The following is a 12700-nucleotide window of genomic DNA, read 5'->3' as shown; positions in this document are numbered from 1 at the left end:
CTGCCCGTGGGGGCCCCGGGGGCTTGGCGGTTTGGGGGTACTCAGAACTTGGGGTCTCGCTCTTTCCCCCCGGGTGCCGGCGTGGGTCCTCACGGGGCCATTAGTGCGGAGCTGGCTGTGAGCCCCACCCCCACACTGCCGCCACACCGCCCCGGCACCTGCCTGGCCACACCTGAGCAGTGAGAAGCCGTGTGGACAGGCGCGGCAGCCAGGCTGTGGAGGCCCAGCCCGCCGGTCGGCAGCGTGCCCTCCCTGGCACCCGGACCCGCTGTGCCCCACAGGAGGCGCCGAGCAGGGCTCCTGGAGTCCTGGTGCCCGCGCCGGCCGGGCTGTGCCAGCTGGCAGGGCCCGGAAAGCCCTCTGGCTCCACGTGTCCTTGGTGCTGAGTGGGCTTCCACGGCCGGGGGTGCACCTGTGGCCGGCCCCCTGCCCATCTCTCTGCCCATTCACTGGGCACAGAGGCAGCGAGTGGCCGAGCTGGGGGGGTCGGGGGGAGGCTTTTGATCTGCGGGGGCTGGCGCTTCTGCCAAGTGCCCCCGACATCTCGCCTGGCTCCGGCCCAAGGCGGCTCCGCGCAGGGCGGTGCCTTCCAGAGAGGCTGTTGGGAAACACCCTTGACAAATGGTTCCTCGCAGCCGGCCTGGAGGCGGCGTGCTGGCCCGGCCCACAGGCCATATGGCAGGTGGAGAAGTCGAGCCGGGCCCTGACATTCCTGCGTGGCCGCCCCGGGAGGCCCCCCCACGGCACTCACAGCCCTGCTGCGGTGGGAGGGAGGGGCCCCAGTCCCTGCCAACCTGGGACTTCCTCAAGCCGGGAAGGACTCTGAGGGTCCCACGGGGGCGTCCCCCATTTCAGCCCTGGTCGGTGGTGGGCACCTGCCCGCGGCCGTGCTGGGGGGAGGCCTACGCAGCCAGTAGACGATGTGCCATCCCTGGCCAGGGACCGCATCTGCCGTCCTCTGGCTGCTGGCGGGGGAAGGTGAGCTGGAGGCCGGCCAGGCCCGTCGGCACCGGGCCGCCTTTGATTAATGTCCCCGGGGATGGAAGGAGGCCCAGGGTTTGCGGGCGGCTGCAAGGCTGGGGCCGCCCTTGGCTGTGGCCGTGTGAACCGACCGCCCCGCCCGCTCCCGGCTCTCCGGAGCACGACCAGTTTGCCCAGCTCCAGCCGCCCGGGGTTCCTTTGCGTTTCCAGTTTGTCCAGACCCACGGGGCAGCCAGCGCCAGGGTGTCGTCCCCGGAAGCGCTGTGGGGCGGGGCGTCTGTGCCTGCGGGCCACGGTGGGGGCTGGCGAGGGAGCTTCAGCATCCCCTGGCCTCGGGGCTGGCCCCAGCGGGGGACAGGTCAGCGTCCCAGGCTCCAAGGCCCAGCCCTTGCCTGCCGAGAGGTCAGGGTCGGGGACGGTGGAGGCGTCTGGCACACGGGCGGCCTCTGGCCACAGCTGGGGGCGTGGAGGGTCCCAAGAGAGAATGATGGAGAAGGGGGTGGGGTGGGGAAGATGGACTGCTGTCCAGGCGGAGACAGACCTGCCCCTGTCCGCGGGCCGTGGGTGTCCCAGGAAGCGGCCTGCGGGCGGCCGAGGCTGTCCGGGGAACAGCTTTTCAGAGTGTTCGGGAATTGGGGTGCTCTGGAGCAGGAAGGGCGCATGGGGGCCAAGGCTTGGTGGGGCAGGGAGGCAGCACCTGCCAGGTCCCTCCCGGCATGTCCTGCGGGGCCCAGCGCTCGGCGTCAGTGCAGCCACGCTGAGCACCGGGCCAGCTCCAGGGCGCGCGGCAGGTGTGGCTGGCATGGCCCTGCCCCGACGCTGCATCGTGAGCTGGGGCGCCCGCTCCTCGGTCACCTCGCCCTCCAGGCCTCGGCAGAAGGCACCGCTGCCTACCTACCTGCTGGTGCCGGACGGCAGGCACAGCGTTGGTGGCCCCGGCCTGTGGCCCTCAGCAAATAGTGTCCATTCCAGCCTCCGAGAACGCTTTGGCTCTGCCCCTCCGGGGCTGGGGGAGGGCTCTGAAATACCCCTGGGACTGTGGCCGCCCCCTGTGCCGCCCGCCCATCAGCTCCCGGCCAGGGAAACCCCGCCCTGGCTGTCCACTACCCCGCCTCTCGGGCCCCAAGGCCCCGTGGCTGAGCCCCTGCCCACAGCCCCGATGCCCCGGGCCTCAGCTCCTGGTGCGGCTCAGCTCCAGGGCCCGGGGTGCTTGTCCTGACTCCCTAAAGCTGTGGGTGGTGAGAGTGGCGGTGGTCGGAGGTCTCGGGCTGACTGTGCCCGTTTGGACCCCAACCGCCGACAAGTGACCTGGGGGGAAGCAGACCAGGACAGGTCCTGGACAGGCAGAGGGGGCTGGCCAGGGGCGGGCAGGTTCCCCTGGTGCCTTTGGGGAGCCTGGCTCCACGCCCACCCTGATTTTGGACTTGAGGCCTGGGCAGAGGAGGGGGGAGGGGGGACAGAGCATGAGTTCCTGTTTTTTTTTTTTTTTTTTTTTTTTAAGATTTGTTTATTTATTTGAAAGTCACAGTTACACAGAGAGAGAAGGAGAGGCAGAGAGAGAGAGAGAGAGAGAGAGAGAGAGAGATGTCTTCCATCCGATGGTTCCTCCCCAACTGGCTGCAACGGCCAGAGCTGCGCTGATTCGAAGCCAGGAGCCAGGAGCTTCTTCTGGGTCTCCCACGCAGGTGCAGGGGCCCAAGCACATGGGCCATCTTCAGCTGCTTTCCCAGGCCATAGCAGAGCGTTGGGTCGGAAGTGGAGCAGCCAGGACTCAAACTGACGCCCATATGAGATGCCGGCACTGCAGGGGGCGGCTTTACCCACCACGCCACAGCGCCGGCCCCAAGTTCCTGTTGTCTGAAGCTGCCAGCTTCCACTGGTACCGCAGCCCCCGAACAAGGGAGCCTCCTGGGCCACCTCCGCCCCCACCCCCGCTCCCGCCCCGGGGAGACCCCCAGTGCCCCCCCCACCCCGGTGATGCGTGCATCGAGCACTTTCTGTCCTGTGCAGTCGCTTCTCGAGGCCGGGGCGGCGTCTGCCTCACGGTGTGTCCCAGGCTGGAGCGCAGCCGGCACCGGCCGGCTCTGCTAGGACGTTCAGCCTTGCTGCTGCTGTTGGCGGAGCGACCCCGCGTCTTCTCACGCACGCACGCATGCACGCACGCACTGCATGCCCCTGGGTGCAGGGGCTGGGCCTTGGCTGCAAGGGAGATGGGCCTCAGAGCCCACGGCTGGGGTCTGCGGCTTTGTGGGGGGAGAGGCCCAGGGAGGCACCTGACCCATCAGTGGGGGGCACCGTGGTTCTGCTGGGCCTGGCAGGGGTGGGGAGCTCAGGTGGTCTGAGCAGAGCGAGGCGGGATGGGCCGCTCTGATGCCGGACGCCTGTGGCCTGCGAGCCGGGCCGTCCAGGGGTGAGGAGCCCCCGGGCTGTGCCAGGATGCTCTGAGTCCACAGGGCAGCCCCTTGGTCGAGTGCCGGCCATGGAGGTGGCGGCCTGGTGAGGGTGCCCGAGCTCTCGCCCTGCTGCCGTCCAGGGCAGGCTGAGGTGTGCCGATGGAGACGGGCAGGGCAGCCCCGCCCACAGGACTCCGGATCTGCCGGGCCCTGTAGTGTCTCGGACCTGGCTCCTCTGTAGAGCAGTGGCTCCTCTCAGAGTCTCCATCCACCCGCCTGCCCACCTGTCCATCCATCCCTCTGTCCATCCATCCATGACCTGTCTGTCCATCCGTCCATTCATCCGTCCAGCCATTCATCTATCCTTCTGTGTTGATCTATCCACCTGTCATCTATCCATGTCTGTCCATCCGTCCGTCCGTCTGTCCATCTGTGGATCTGTCCATCTGTCCATCCAAGCCCCTCCCTCGCTGTAGTCTATGGCAGGCGTTCTTCCGGGTGCTGGGCCCGGGATGGACCGGCTCCCTGCTCCTGGGAGATTCACCCCGGGTGCTGTGCGACATGCACACGTCGTCTGAGCGGCGATGGCCGGGGAGGACGGGGAGGAGGAGTGGCGCTGGCTGGGGCCCGGGTGGCCGTCTCTGAGCTGACTCAGCCCGGACGAGCGAGCCCACTGGGGAACAGAGTGAGGCAGCAACGGAGAAGGGACACTGCGTGGGGGCAAGGGGGCGCTGGGGGCCCAGGCACTGAGTGGGGGGGCAGCTGCCAGACGCCCCCTGGCGGTGGCTCAGCATGGTGGGGGTAACCCTCTAGGTCCTGAAAAGTCGGACAGGCCTCAGAGCCCAGGGGCCAGCGCCGGCAAGGGCGAGCAGGGGGCCGGCTCACACGCCCCGTGCCCCTGCGGCGGTCCCGTGCGGCCGGCCCCTGCCGGTACAGTGTGTCCAGACCTGTGGGACATTCCTGAGCTGTGTGCCGGGGCCTGGTGTGGAATTAGCACAGGAATGGGGCGGGCCTGGGGGGGCCTGGCCACCCTCTGCCTTCGAGGAGTGAGACCCGCTCTGCGTGGGAAACCCCAGGATTCCTCCCCAGGTGTGCGCTGCGGGCGGGCGTGTGCGTCCGACGGGGCAGGGCCGCAGGAGCGCCTGGGACGGCGGGTGCAGGGCGGCCGTGGGCGGGGGCGGGGAGCGGACACATTTCTGAGTCCTGTTAGCTCTCGGCTGCTGGAGAGAGGCACGGTCGATCATTAACTGCTGGCTGGCAGCTGCATTGCGAATTCTGGCCGCAGAGAGCCGTGCAGCCTGCCGACTCTGCCCAGCCACTGGGCCATGGCCGGCGGGCCGAATTCCCCTGTGCCGTCCCCCGCCCCTCGGCTCCCCAGGCTCCGGCACAGGTGCTGAGTCTCCTGTGTGGCCCCTCCCCACCCCAGTGATCTTCCCACGCCCTCGGGCACCCACCCTTGGCAGGAACCCGGGCAATAGGGGCTTGGGCGTCCCTGCTCCATCACTGGGCTCCATGGTCTCCAGGTCCTCCGTCTGCAGCGGGTTGGAGACGGTGCCAATCCGCCTGGCACACGCAGGCCTGGCAGGTGGGCTGCAGGGGAGTTGGGGAAGCCGGCGCGCTCCCGGCTACGGTCTGGGGCCTCTGTAGCGTCCCACCATGCTTCTAGAAGCATCCTGTTGGTGCCGGATCCAAAGGCAACGGTGGCTCCTGTGCCGCGCGTGCTCCCTGTCCCGCCCTCAGCCCCTGCCCTGTCAGGAACGGAGCCGTGGTCTCCCCCCACCCCACCCCTCCTCCCGTTCATGAGTGGCGCCTCCCTGAACTCTGCTCTCACTGCCGGTCTCCGGCTGGGAGCTCCCATGGCCCCCTGGATGGTGTCGCAGGCAAAAGTCGCGGCTCCCAGTGTGAGCACCTGTGCCCAGCCGTCACCGAGGTCCCCTCCAGGTGACATTGGGAGACGGTGGGGCCGGCTCCGGCTGGCAGAGACTGAAGCTCGGAGCGGCCGGCGACAGGACCAGGGCTCGGCCGGGGAGTGGGCGTGTCCGGCCTCGTGTTTGTCATCGCGCGCTGTGCTCCAGCGTATTTAATCAGCACCCGCCCACGCATGACCCTGGCGTCAGCATGACCGACCCCCTGGAACGGGGCGCTCTGAGAAGACCCTGGCTGCTCCCCCACCCCGCCCCGTGTACCCGCTGCCTGTGGGCTGCCCCCATTCTCTGATCAGACAACAGAGGCTGGCGGGCCACGGTTAGGAGATGGAGCGGGCTTCCCGGGGGTGGGGGGTGGCCTGGAGGGCGCCGGGCGGAGGTGGGGGCTTGGGGCGGGGCAGGGGTCTCTGCAGAAGCCGGCCTTCCCAGGGCCCTGGTCGGGGGCCAGCAGCCGGGGTCCCGGGAAGAATTCTGCCGATTTGAGCTTTTTCCCCTTCAAGGACTCGGAAGCACACGCACGCATTCCTAGGAACCAAGGGTGTGTCGGGTGGGGAGGGCAGCCCTTGGCCCTCCGGCTGCCCACGGCCCGGGCACGTGACGGCCCCGAGAGCTGCTGGCACCCACTCCAGCCGGGCGTTTGCAGCAGATGGCTGTGCCAGGGGAGGGAGGGGGGCCTTTCACCAGGAGAGCAGGCGGTGCGGCCCGAGGGGCACCTTTGGGCCCTGCCCCTCGCCCGGGCCTCCATGCCCATGCACCTGCGGCCTCCCGGGCGGCCCAGCGTGGAGCCCTTGAGCCCCTCGGTGCAGGAGAGGGGGAGCACGTACGGCTCTGGACAGCCCCCACCCTACCCCGCGCAGCCCTGGTCCCCGCAGAGCCCCGGAGGAGGCACCGCCTCTTCCCTGCACCACAGCCTGGGGCGCCCGGCTGGGCCTCTCCAGGGCGTCTTCCCCCAGTGCCCACGCACAGGGCCAGGCGCTGCCGCTGGTGTGGGTTCCTCCTGAGCGTGATGAAACGGGCCGGCGGAGCCGAGGGCCCTGCAGCGGTTCGTGGAGAGACGCCATGCACTTCGAGTTCTTTACTCCCGCCAATAAACTTGTCTTTTCATTCCATTTCCCATGAACGCTCTGGATTTTTGTGCCATCACAGGGCAGTGCGAAGCCTGTGACGTCATCCAGGCGGGGTGCGACGTCATCCAGGCGGGGTGTGATGTCATCCAGGTGGGGGTGTGATGTCATCCAGGTGGGTGTGAGCTTTGTGATGTCATCCAGGTGGGCGTGAGCTTCGTGACGTCATCCAGGTGGGGTATGGCGTCATCCAGGTGGGTGTGACGCCATCCAGGCAGGGTGTGATGTCATCCAGGTGGGTGCGAGGTCTGACGCCACCAGGTGGGGCGTGACGTTATCCAGGTGGGGTGTGACGTCATCCAGGTGGGGGTGCGATGTCATCCAGGTGGGTGCGAGCTTTGTGACGTCATCCAGGTGGGTGTGAGCTTCGTGATGTCATCCAGGTGGGATGTGACGTTTTCCAGGTGGGGTGTGACGTCATCCAGTTGGGGTGTGACGTCATCCAGGTGGGGGTGCGATGTCATCCAGGTGGGTGCGAGCTTTGTGACGTCATCCAGGTGGGGTATGACGTCATCCAGGTGGGGTATGATGTCATCCAGGTGGGTGTGACGCCATCCAGGCGGGGTGTGATGTCATCCAGGTGGGGTGTGGCGTCATCCAGGTGGGGTGTGATGTCATCCAGGTGGGGTGTGATGTCATCCAGGTGGGTGCGAGGTCTGACGCCACCAGGTGGGGCGTGACGTTATCCAGGTGGGGTGTGACGTCATCCAGGTGGGGTGTGATGTCATCCAGGTGGGGTGTGATGTCATCCAGGTGAGTGCGAGCTTTGTGACGTCATCCAGGTGGGGTATGACATCATCCAGGTGGGTGTGACGCCATCCAGGCGGGGTGTGATGTCATCCAGGTGGGTGCGAGGTCTGACGCCACCAGGTGGGGCGTGACGTTATCCAGGTGGGGTGTGACGTCATCCAGGTGAGTGTGAGCTTTGTGACGTCATCCAGGTAGGTGCGCGGTCTGTGACATCATCCAGGTGGGTGTGACGCCATCCAGGTGGGTGTGAGGTCTGAGTGGTGTCCTGGGGACTGAGGCTGTGACGTCCCCGGCAGTGTGTGGGCCCCCGGGGCTGCCGTAACACAGGGTCCCTCACCTGGTGGTCTCAGCAGCAGGGATGCACTCGCTCACAGCTCCGGGGAGCAGAGAAACCCCTGACCCAGGTGTGGGCGGGGCCGTGCCCTCTCCGAGGTTGGGGGGCACCTCCTGCCCCTTCTGGCTTCTGTGGCTCCAGGTTCCACGGCCGTGGCCACAGAGCCGACATCTCTGCCTCTGTCTTCTTGTGGCCGCCCCCCTGTGCGCCTCTCTCTCTCTTAAAGATTTACTTATTTATTTGAAAGGCAGAGTTACAGAGAGGCAGAGAGAGAGAGAGAGAGAGAGAGAGAGAGAGAGGTCTTCTATCCACTGGTTCACTCGCCAAATAGAGCTGTGCCAATCTGAAGCCAGGAGCCAGGAGCTTCCTCTGGGTCTCCCACAGAGGTGCAGGGGCCCAAGCACTTGGGCCATCTTCTACTGCTTTCCCAGGCCACAGCAGAGAGCTGGATCAGAAGTGGAGCAGCTGGGGCTCGAACCGGTGCTCACATGGGATGCTGACACTGCAGGTGGTGGCTTTACCCACGATGCCACGGTGCCGGCCCTGTGCGTGTCCCCTTTCCCCGTTTGTCCAGGCAGGGTCTCCAGGATGCTCCTCGATCACGTCTGTGGGGACCTGCCTTCCAGTCCCTCACAGATTCCGGGTCAGGGCCTGGCCACCGCCCTGCCCGGGGTTTCTCAAAGATGTTCGCATTTCCGTTTCTCCCCCAGGGAAGCCCACAGGGCCCAGCCATCCCCAGGGAGCCGGCCAGCAGCTCCCACATCCTGTAGCTGGGCCAGAAGAACTGGCCCTGAGCCTCAGGGAGGGCGCTCAGGGGGCACCTCGGGGACCAGGGCACAAGGGAGATTTGGGGAGCCTGGCATTGGGGCCTGGGGCCTGGGGGGAAGCATGGCCACCAGCCCTGTGCTGCCCAGACTGGCGTCCCCGCTCGGGCCCCCCCACAGCCGCCGCCGCAGCTGCCCTGCTGGTATTTCAGGGAGCCAGGGGCCACTTGTACAAGGTCGTGCGGCCAGCAGGAGGACTGGGACTCAGACCCACAGAGCAGGACCTCAGGGAGCTGGCAGAGCCCCCAGCCTGCATGCAGGTATAGGCACCTGGTCTAGGGCCACTGAACCCACCCACCCACCTGCACACCCATGCACCCGCTCACCCACCCGTGCACCCACACATCTGTCCACCCACCTAACCCACCACCCGTGCACCCACACATCCATGCACCCACCTAACCCACCACCCGTGCACCCACACATCCCTCCACCCACCTAACCCCCATCCACCTGTGCACCTGCACCCACACATCCGTCCACCCACCTAACCCTCCACCACCCGTGCACCCACACATCCATGCACCCACCTAACCCCCATCCACCCATGCACCCACACATCCGTCCATCCACCTAACCCCCCACCACCCGTGCACCCACACATCCCTCCACCCACCTAACCCCCCACCACCCGTGCACCCACACATCCCTCCACCCACCTAACCCCCATCCACCCATGCACCCACACATCCGTCCATCCACCTAACCCCCCACCACCCGTGCACGCACACATCCCTCCACCCACCTAACCCCCATCCACCCGTGCACCCACACATCCATCCACCCACCTAACCCCCATCCACCCATGCACCCACACATCCCTCCACCCACCTAACCCCCCACCACCCATGCACCCACACATCCATGCACCCACCTAACCCACCACCCGTGCACCCACACATCCCTCCACCCACCTAACCCCCATCCACCCGTGCACCCACACATCCCTCCACCCACCTAACCCCCCACCACCCGTGCACCCACACATCTGTCCACCCACCCACCCATCTACCACCTGTCCATCCATTTTGTCCACCAGACCCAGGTGTGCAGGGCCCCGGCTGCTCAGAGGCCTCTGTGTCTCCTCCAGGTGTCCCCCCCCCCCCCGCTTTTCCAGGCCAGGCCACTGGGGGGAGGGCCCGGTGAGCTCACTCCACCCTCATCACCCCTGGAAAGGCCCGTGTGTGGATCCCGTGGCAGCTGGGGTGCCGGGGCTGGGACCGCAGCACACGCAGCTCCGAGCGCATTCCAGGCCCCTGGGGAGAAGCCGCAGGCGCAGCCGTCCCTGGCGTTGGGCCGCGACGTGCCATGGCCCTTTGCTCCTGTTGCCGCCGCAGACCCCGCTTTGGGGCCATCTCCACGGGCACTGGGCCTCGCCGGCGGCGGTGGGCGGAACCCCGCCCCCTCAGCAGCCCGGCGTCCTCGGAGTTAGCAGGGGACGCCCCGGTTCAGGGCAGGTGTGAGCGTGGGCGCTGTGAGGTGTGCACGCGTGCTCACGTGTGTGCGTGTGGGTCACGTGGGAGCGTTACAACCCTTGGAGGGTGTCACTGTGATTGTCACCAGAATTGACGGCAGTCACTTTTCAAATTTTTAAAATTTGTTTTTTATTTGCGAGTGGGGGCTAGGGAAGGAAGGGCAAGGTGGGGGAGGGAGAGGGGGAGAATCTCCATCACACCTGCCCCTTGGGAGGGGCCGAGCCTGTGCCCACAGCACGGAGAGGTGGCACCGTCTCTCTGGCTCGGAGCGAGAGCTTCTGTGTGTGTGTGAGCCTGGGGAGGTGAGAATTCCGGGCCCCTTTTCCAGATGGGAAAACTGAGGCTGGGACGCTCCTGGCCCAGGCGTTGGAGCCGTGCCCCGGGGATGCTGCTGAAACCCACTACGTTCAGTTTCCATTCGGGGCTGAGCGAGCACTGTGCGGGGGTCCAGGGCCCGGCTGCGAGTCCCCGCGTGACCCGGGGCCGTGCCTGTGTCCCGCCTGGGCACCGCGGCCGGCCTGGCTGGGGAGGAGGCGGCGCTGGGGAGGGCCCTGGCACTGTTTTCCTGGTTCCGCCTGGAGGGTTTGACCCCGGGCCGGCTCCCGCGGCCGGCCTGCTGCGGGCCTCCTGCGGCCACGGCTGAGTCATGGCTCAGCTATGCGTCCTGTGGGCATTCCAAGCCTTGCCCTGCGCCAGCTCCTGCATGGGCAGCCGGGTGACGGGCGGCGCCCTGTGCCCAGGGCAGGAGGCACGTGGGGCCCTTGAGAAGCACCCGTCTCTCCCGGGTCCGAGCCTCCTGGTGACCCAGGCACCTGCGGGCTCAGGGACCTCGTCGGGCACACGGGGCGGGCGCAGGGTAAGGGGCAGGGCGGGCGGCCCCCGGCGTGCACAGAGCCTGGCCTGCAGCCCCGGGAGCCCCATCACCCTGCCGGCTTCGTCGCCCCCTCCTAGCCTGGCTCCCCCAGGGGGTCTGCCCCCTGCTTCTGCGTCCCCGCCCTCCACGTGTGTCCACTTCGCTCGGAGGCCGGTCGGCCTCTTCCTTCCCCGCCGGGCGCCAGCTCCTGGACACCAGGACAGGGGGTGCCGAGCACCGCGCTCCCGAGAAGGCCTTGCTGAGGGAGCACCACGGGGGTCCTTGCCCCCCCCCCCGCCGCCCAGCACCCCTCTGCCACGCCCCAGCTCCCGCTGCTCCCCTGCCCCGGAGGGCAGCCTGACCAGGCCTCTCTGGGTTTCCAGGCCCGGGAAGAACGCATCTGGGGACTGGAGTTGGGGGAGGTGGGCCACCCCCCGCCCGCCCCAGCCCCAGCCCCTTCACCGTAGGCAAGGCCTGTGATACTTGCGGTCTCGCTGTGTGACCTGGGGTGGGCTCCTTGACCTCTCTGGGCCCTGGGAGGGACCCACGGGCCTGTGTTGGCCAGGGTGCCGGGCAGCAGACAGACCCTGGCTCCAGGCTCGGTGCTCAGTGCGGCTCTGGCCGTCACTTCGGCGGGCGTCGCCCAGGAGGAGGACCCTGCAAAGGCTCCGGGGATGGCGCTGAGTCGGCAGCAGCCGGCCAGCCCCCCAGGGGCCCCTCCCTCCCTGGGCAGCCCCGCCCGAGGAAGCACACAGCCATCTCTCGGTGTCCGTGGGAGGAGCTTCCAGCTGGGCCTCCCACAAATACCAGAATCCACGTGCATCTGGGGTGGTGCGTAAGATGGCAGTTGGGGCGCCCGTCTCCCACTTGGGGGCAGCTGCCTTCCGAGTCCTAGGTCTGCTCTGGCTCCAGGTCCTGGTAACGCGCACCCCGGGAGGCGGTCAGGTACCGGGCCCCTGCCACCCACGTGGGAGACCCGGACGGAGTCTGGCCCAGTCTGCAGCCTGGCCCAGCGCCGTGTGTTGCGGGGAATGAAGCAACAGATGGGGACCTCTCTCTCTCCCTCTCCCTCTCTTTCTCCCTCTCCCTCTCTCTCTCTCCCTCCCTCTCCTTCTCTCTCTCTCCCTCTCTCTCTCCCTCTCTTTCCCTCCTCCCTCTCCCTTTCCCTTTTTTCTCTCTTCCTCTCCCTCTCTCTCTCTCTCCCTCTCTCCCTCCCTCTCCTTCTCTCTCTCTCCCTCTCTCCCTCTCCCTTTCCCTTTCTCTCTCTCTCTCTCTCTCTCCCTCTCCCTCTCTCCCTGTTCCTCTCCCTCTCTCCCTCCCTCTCCCTCTCCCTCTCCCGCCACCCCGTTTCAGATAAGTGAATGGCTGCACAGCCTGGGTAGCATCTACACAGCACCTGCCCACATCCTTGTCTCCCTTAAGCCTTTGACTGCCAAACACAATGGCTTGAGCCGTAAGAAGCCCCCAGGCTGTGTTTCAGGGAGGAGGCCAAGGTTAACGTGTTGCCCCCGCTCACAGCGGACGCGACGCGGGAAACGGTGGCGTCCATGAACCTGGGACCCGGAGAAGGGGCCCGAGGGTGGCAGGAGCCCCTTCAGAGTCCACACTCGCGGCCTTAGAGACGTGCAAGGCGACAGGTGCAGAGCGTGCCTGGAAGGTTTTCCTTGGCCCGGGCGCCGGGAACGCTCAGCGGCCGTGCACACTGCGGCTCTCGGCTCACCCGTGCCGGCGCGAACACGCACCCCGGTGAAGCCGTGCCCCACAGCGGACCGCACCCCCGGCTTCCATTCACCCATTCGGATGAAGCACGCTCGGGTGACGTCATGGGGCGGCCTTGATGGCCGCGGGCCGTGAGCTCAGGCGTCAGCCGCGGGCCTGGGCCTCCCTGGCCGTGCTCACGTCCACCCCCCTGCGGGGGGCTCTGCCTTCCCTTCGTGGGCGTTGGGGAGACCCTCGGGGAGCCCTGGGCCGGCTGTGCTGAGCCGAGATGGTCCCCGGTGGACGCCCCCTGCTCGTGTCCCTCCCTGGCCCGCCCAGAGGC

This window comes from Lepus europaeus, chromosome 7 (assembly GCF_033115175.1).
Source record: "Lepus europaeus isolate LE1 chromosome 7, mLepTim1.pri, whole genome shotgun sequence".
NCBI lineage: Eukaryota > Metazoa > Chordata > Mammalia > Lagomorpha > Leporidae > Lepus > Lepus europaeus.
This window is presented reverse-complemented; position numbering follows the sequence as displayed.